The sequence below is a fragment of the Petaurus breviceps genome, unplaced genomic scaffold (assembly GCF_028583685.1).
Source record: "Petaurus breviceps papuanus isolate PSGF00001 unplaced genomic scaffold, PetGlider_PUasm1.0 76, whole genome shotgun sequence".
Classification (NCBI taxonomy): Eukaryota; Metazoa; Chordata; class Mammalia; order Diprotodontia; family Petauridae; genus Petaurus; species Petaurus breviceps.
Genome location: NW_027186473.1, coordinates 28,055,217 through 28,062,593, shown reverse-complemented (window position 1 = coordinate 28,062,593; position 7,377 = coordinate 28,055,217).

The window sequence follows — 7,377 nt, the reverse complement described above, 5'->3', positions numbered from 1 at the left end:
GGTTGCCAACCCACGGTTTGAACAAAAATAATGAGAGCTCCAATTTATATAGTGCTTTCAAATTGTTCTTAAGTTGTTTTTCAGTTGTGTCCAACTCTCTGTGACTCCTTTCTGGGGTTTTCTTGGCAGAGATATTGGAGTGGTTTGCCATTTCCTTCTCCAGCTCATTTTGCAGATGACAAACTGAGGCAAACATGGTTAAGTGACTTGCCCAGGTTAACACAGTTAGTGTCTAGTGTCAGATTTGAACTCTCAAAAATGAATCTTCCTGATTCCAAGTCTTCCCCGTGTTCTAGCAATTGTGTTACCTAGCTGTCCACTTTCAAGTAGGTATTAAAAATTTGATTATTTTCATTTTACAGATGAGGAAACTAAGATTCTGAAAGACTGACCTGCACAAAGTTACGTAGTTAGGAAGTATCAAAAACAAAAGTGGAATAAATGGTTAGCTCAAAACAAATAAAATGGAAATTCACAAGGAAAAGCACAAAGACCTAGATTTCCCTTATTCAACATGTATTTTCTGAGCACCAATGCATATATGTCCCATAAAAAATCAATTATGTAACTAGAAGATGACTTAGCTTTATAGAAGTTCATTGTGAAACTCATTTGGGATTTATAAGTGACCACAAACACCAGAGGAACCAATAGTGTGACTTAGCTTCTATTAAAATATCCATCCAAGTTTAGAAAGATAGCATTTAAGCTAAGGAAGGTAAGAAAGCTGATTCTACATCGGTCAGACCACAGCTGAAGTAGTATGTCTAGTTATCTTCACAGACCTAAAAGGTCATGGTGAAGTCAAATGGACAGCAGCTAGGGGGTGAGACTTTCACAGTGTCTATCCTATGAGGTATTGTTGTGGGAATTAGGAAATTTTAGCTTGATGAAGAAAAGGAGGAGAACATGATAACCCTTCAGATTTATTATGTGAAAGAGAGCTGACTTGGAATAAACTGTTTTTCAAAAGGGAAAAAAATGGGATCGGTAGATAGAAGGTACAGGCAGACAGATTTCAATTGAATATAAGGAAGAATTTTCTTACAAGCAGTGTTGTCCAATGAATGGAATAAGTTGCCTCAGGATAGGAACCTCTTAGTTACTGGAACTGCTTGATAGAAGTCAGCTTTGAAAAGAACTTATTCCAGCTGTCTCATTTCACTGATGAGGAAAAGGTGAAAAAGCAGAGGTTGTTGTAGAAGGGACTCTGGCCTTTGGATAGGGATTTGACTCATTATGTCTTAAAGACGCTTTAAAATTCTAAGATTCTAGGATTAAATGGTGGTAATGTTGATGAAAAGTATGGGCCTAAGCAATATAATACCTGCAACTCTTGGGAGCCTTAAAGGATAAGTGATTTCCAGGTGAGGGTATTTCATGGAATGCTGGGTTGCAAGGCACAATCCCTCTGGAAATTTTCATGCATAGAACTAAAAATTTATTGATGTTACTTAAAAAAAAGAAACTCAGAGAGCTTTACATAAAATGTAGGCAGAGGTATTACACTTTTTTTCAATACCTATGTATTTCCCAAATAGGGAATAAACAAAGCTTTGAGATGTTTTCTCTGAGGCTTTTAATCTCCTGAGCCTTCTATCTCAAAGTAAACAATGAGTATGGGGAAAAGAGTATTTGACTCCTATTCTTTTAAAAAGGATTTGAAATCAGCCTAGATATCAGTTAACATATTTTTAATGACATGTAATTTTTTTTTAAATTTAGATTTTGAGTAAAGGCTGGAACTATAGTGGCCATATGTGGGCCTGATTCCACTGCTGATCAGCGAGGAGGCTTTAACATGATTCATTTTTCTAACCTGGTTCAGTTCATCCCTGCTAAGGCAGCCTAGTGGCCCTCTGCCCCTTGAGAATAACAATATTGGTGTCAGACAGTGCCAACACTCCAAGAGCCTTAGCCTTTCTGCAGCTCAGAACTCTAGACCTCAAATGATCCAACAGAATCAACATCTCCAGTGGCAGGGACCATAAGTCTATGCTACCATGCCTGGTAATCCATATCTTTAAAAAAAAAAAAAACTGGAGTTTTGTGATTTTCTTTGTCTTTTCTGAGGGTTTTCAGTAGTTGTGTGCCAAATGCTCATATTATCAAACAGTGGCATTTGTCAAGATTTGGGAACATCTTTCTAAATTTGTCTTTTTTGATAATAATTCAGCCACAAATTCAGATGCCTCTTTGGAGGATGAAGGTCTACAGCATAACTTGGTAAGTCTTACCAAGCTGGAAAGGCTTGAACCTGGCTATGGATGATCTATATGTTGTCTGAGGACCAGTGTAGATAATTTTGGAGAGGCTCATCCTCAGAAGGGGGATTGGAGGAGTTGTGTGATCTGAGTTAAGTAAGGAAGTACCCACTTGGATGCTATAATTATAGGTGACTGAAGTGTTGAAACAAGTACAATATGTTTATAAATATAAACATCCAGGGAATATGAAGCACAGAGTATCTGTTTCCTTGTTGATTTGTTAGTAAAAGTTTCAAAGTGACCAATGAGATGAAATATTTTTGTATTGAAACTTACTTTCTTCTTTCATGTCAAAAAGTTGTTTCCTTTTTTGGATTCTTAATTTTTCTCAATCACTAGCAAAAGGTTGCCTATATGTTATCTGTTTTGAAGTTCCTAAGATTTAATTAATAATAACTAGCATTTATGTAGAGTTTAATATTAACATTTTATATATTTTGTTTTATTTGATCCTTACGATAAACCTGTGAGGTAACAGAAGAGGTTATTATTCCTGTTTTCAAGATGAGGAAGTCAAGGCTCAAAGCAGTTAAATAATTCATCCACAAGTGCATAACTAGCTCATGTCAATGATGGAATTCCAACTTAGGTCACTTGTAATTCCAAGTCTAGTGTTCTCCTTATACCAGAAGAAATGATAGTCCTTCTTCAGCCATGGTCAGATGACTTCTGAAGGGCAGGGCTAAGTGCTGAGGGCCAATCAAAAGTAGAAGCACTGACAAGCTGTCCTACTCCGAGAAGATGGGCAGCCATAATGGTAAAGGAGATGCCATTAGAATACTGGTTGTCACATCTACGGATATTTAGTTTGGAGACAAGGCACAAAAGCGGGCATGATGGGTTGTTTTCAAATACTTAAATGATTAGAATAAAAGTACTGAAAGGTATTTCATAGGTCACTTAGTTGAAACTCAACCAAAGTATGAAATCTATATACAATAGCTTTGACTAGTCATTGTTTTCCATTTGAAAACATCTCCTTCACCATCATCATATCTAGTAACAGGGACAATTCTAACAATCAGGCCATTTTTTTAAAGCTGTTATTGAGCTTAAATTTGCTTCCCAACTGTCCAGTCACTCAGGCTAACAACCTTAAAGTTGTCACTGACTCTTCTCTGTTCTTATTGTCCTGTCCCATCCCCACTTGTCCATAGCAAACCAGTCCCAATTCATAGGGTCATAGGCACATAGATTTGGAGCTGGGAAGGGTCTGAGAGGTAACCAAGTACTCCCACCCCTTATTTTACAGATGGATAAGCTGAGATGCAGAGAGGAAAGTAACATTTCCAGGGTCACACAACTAGTGAGCACCTGAGGAAGGATTAAAGTTAGGTCTTCCTGACTTCAAGTTCAGAACCCTAGCCACTTCATTCAGACCTTTTTATTCTATTGCACATGCATTTTTAGTGATCTCTCCTTCCTCAAATAAGCTTGTGTGGAGTCGTACCCAGGGGTATACTGGTAAATGTTTAACAACCAGCTCTCCAAAGAAAAATATGCATGGGAAATTGTTTTAAGTTTAATCTGCATTATTAACATTTCTCCCCATCCCTTTCTGAAGTCTAAACTATCAATAAAACAATAAAGCAAATCCTAATTTGTAGCACTTACTGATATCTGAAGTGTAAAAGTTCAGACTTAAAATTTACTGATGGGCTCCCAATGAGCTGACTCCAGCACAGCCCCTGCTTTACCCCATCACTTCTCCTTAGGGAGTCACCTATACTTACATAGGCTATAGTCATATCACCAGTGCTCTTAGACATAGCAAGCAGTGATACATGTTTTTTGACTTGAAGAAAATGAATAAATTGTAATATCTGAGGGAAGGTCCAATCTGTTGTTCATTTTTATATTCTCTGAAAAAAAAACTTGCTCCGCTTACTTCACATTGTTGACAGTCAGTTAATATTTGTTGAACTTGAAGATATATTTTAGTTTTAGTAGCTTTAGTTACCATGAATTGAAGCTGGCAAAACTAGAGGAGCAATTTATGCATCATCATCATTTCTTTGGTGTTTATTATGTGCTAGATACTATGGTATTAATTGTTTTTTTTATCTCATTTATCCTTACAATAACGCTGGGAAGTAGGTACCATTATTTATAGCACCATTTTGTAGATGGGGAAACTGAGGCAGAGATTGAGTGACTTTTGCAAGGTTATACAGCTAGTAAGTGTTTGAGACTCAGTTTAAACTCCAGTCTTCCTGCCTCCAGGCCCAGTGCTCTATCCCCTACAATACTGTTGGAAGTGCAATAATGACAATGTTGTTGTTGTCTGTCATTTGTTCTCAAAGAGGACCATGACATCAGCAAGATATCAATGGTCAATGTAAGTGAATTGGGTTTAAGTGAGGGAAGGCTGTGCAAAGTCCCCAGCCTCATTTTCTTCTTCAGAGCCATCTGGGTCCAGTGGCAAGATGTAGATAAGGATAATTGGAGATAGTCCCTAATGACAATAACAGTAACAATGACAATACTGTAAAAACAACAAATTTGAAATCTGTGAAAAGCATGGCCAATATAATGACCACTCATGGCACTGGAGAACTAATGATAAACCATTCTATCCATGACAGAAAGGGAGGAAACATATATGTCTACATATTCATAAAATATACTGTAGACAACCACTGAGAGAATTTGTTTTGCTTGACTATGATTATTTGTTCAGAGAAATTTTTATTTTTTTTCCCAGTGGAGTTGGGGGTGAAAGGGAGATGAAACAGACTTCTTTTAATTTAAAAAATAGAGGTTAGAAAATGCTACAATATAGGGGCGGCCAGGTGGCTCAGCGAGTAAGAGCACCGGCTCCAGTGTTGGGACGACCTGGAGATCGAATCCCAGGCTCAGACACTCAGCACCACACCCAGAAATAACTGGCCGTGTAACCTTGAGCAAGTTACTTAACCCTGATTGCTTAAAAAAAAAATGCTACAATATGATTGCATGCATTTTCAGATGAGGTCCTTGTATTACTATTTTTATTTAACTCTTTTACTTTGCTATCAGAGAGCTCTCACAAAATGGGAGTAATCTGTGAATCTATGTAATGAAAAACAACACATCAAGGAAATTTTTTTAAAAGATGTCTTAGATTAGAGACAAATATTTGGAATGAGTTTTTATGTATAACTTATATGGAGTTAAGTTCCTGCATAGCATATGTCTTCATCTTTTTAGTGATATGACCCAGACTGCGAGGCAGCATGGCAGAGACAGAGAGAAGACTGGGCTTGGTAAACCTAGGTTTGAGTTTCTATTCTGGCCTATGTTAATTGTGTGACCACAAGCACACCAATAACCTCTGAGTGCCTTAGCTAAACTTACATGGACTACAGTTATAGACAAGTTACTAAGTTGATGGAGGGGTTTCCAATGAAATCACTGGTCCTCTTTCCCTCCCCACCATCGCCAAAGCTGGAGGGGACAAGCTCAGATTGTTTGGTAAAACAAAAACATTAATCTTCAGAAATCTGAAATGTTTTTACTTTTCTTCTTATCTAGAGAATTAAACTGTACCTGTGAATCAGGCATAAACGCCATATAAAGCTATTGCTTTCTTTGAGGAAAAAAGATGTCCGCTTAAATATATTTTGAAAATCATCCTAGTCATCTGAGACAGAGTGATTTCCATAGTGAGTATCATGATGTCCAAGAAGTCTGTTTGGCTACTCATTCTTCCTTTGACTCTAACAGGAACAGTCTTCAGTGGGAATATTCTAATTTGGCCTACAGATGCCAGCCACTGGCTAAATATTAAGACCATTATAGAGGAACTGATCCAAAGAAATCATAATGTCACTGTGTTGACATCGCCAAGTGCTCTCTTCATTAAATCCAGTCCTGATTTACAGGTGAACTTTGAGATGTTTCCTGTTCCTTTTGGGAAGAAGGATATAGATTCCTTGATTCATGATTTGATTATGCTGTGGTTAGACCATAGGCCAACCCCTTTGACGCTATGGACATTCTATAAGGAACTGGGAAAATTCTTTGAGACCATTTTTAAAATTAATATGCAAATCTGTGATGGAGTGCTAAACAACCAAGGGTTAATGGCAAGGCTTCAAATGTCAAGGTTTGATGTGTTAGTAGCAGATCCAGTAACCATCTGTGGGGACCTAGTCGCTCTCAAGTTAGGAATTCCATTCATGTACACCCTGAGGTTCACACCTGCCTCCACAGTAGAGAGGCATTGTGGGAAAATCCCAGCTCCTATCTCCTATGTGCCAGCTGCCTTGTCAGAGCTCACAGACCAGATGACCTTTGGAGAAAGAATTAAAAACATGTTATCGTATCCTCTGCAAGACTATATATTTCAATCCTACTGGGGAGAATGGGATTTATACTACAGTAAAATTTTGGGTAAGTTGGGTTAATTTATAAAATTTTCTTTTCTGCTAGCTATTTTTAAGCCCTGAACCAGTCTATCAAAGGAAACAGCTTATTATCTTGAAACTTTTTACCAGGAAAAAAGGAAGAGTCCTTCACATAAGGCTTGTTTGACAAGGGATTTCTTCCTTTCCTAATAAAATACAACAATTGATATGTGACCTAGAAGAGGCACACTCATAATCCCCACATCACCCTAGGGAATGAGAGAAGGTGGGAACATGATTGTTAGCATTGAAATTCCTTGGACCAAACCTAAGTTCAAGGCTCTGATCTTCTTTCTTCAATTCTTCTTTTTATTACATGTAGAGATTTTTTTGTTTTGTTTCGTTCCCATTAAGTTGGTTGGGACTTGAAGAAGTAACATGTGGGAGTGTTTCCCCCTGTTTTTTGCAAGGATTTATGTATGACACTGATGTCACATTTTAAAGCTATCCACTCATGGCTATTCTTTTATTTCCCAGGGACCTTCCCCAATAAAACATGGTTTATTTATTCTTACCTTTGTTGAAATGGTATACTTGATTTTTCAGTTTGGCCGTATCATTATCATGATTGATAATACCATTATTAATAACATTAGTTATTATTGACAATAATTCATTTTCATATAGTTCTTTAAGGTCTGCAAAATGCTATACATATATTATTTCATTTGGTCTTCACAACAACCCTGTGACATTGGTGCTATTATTACTCCCATTTTACA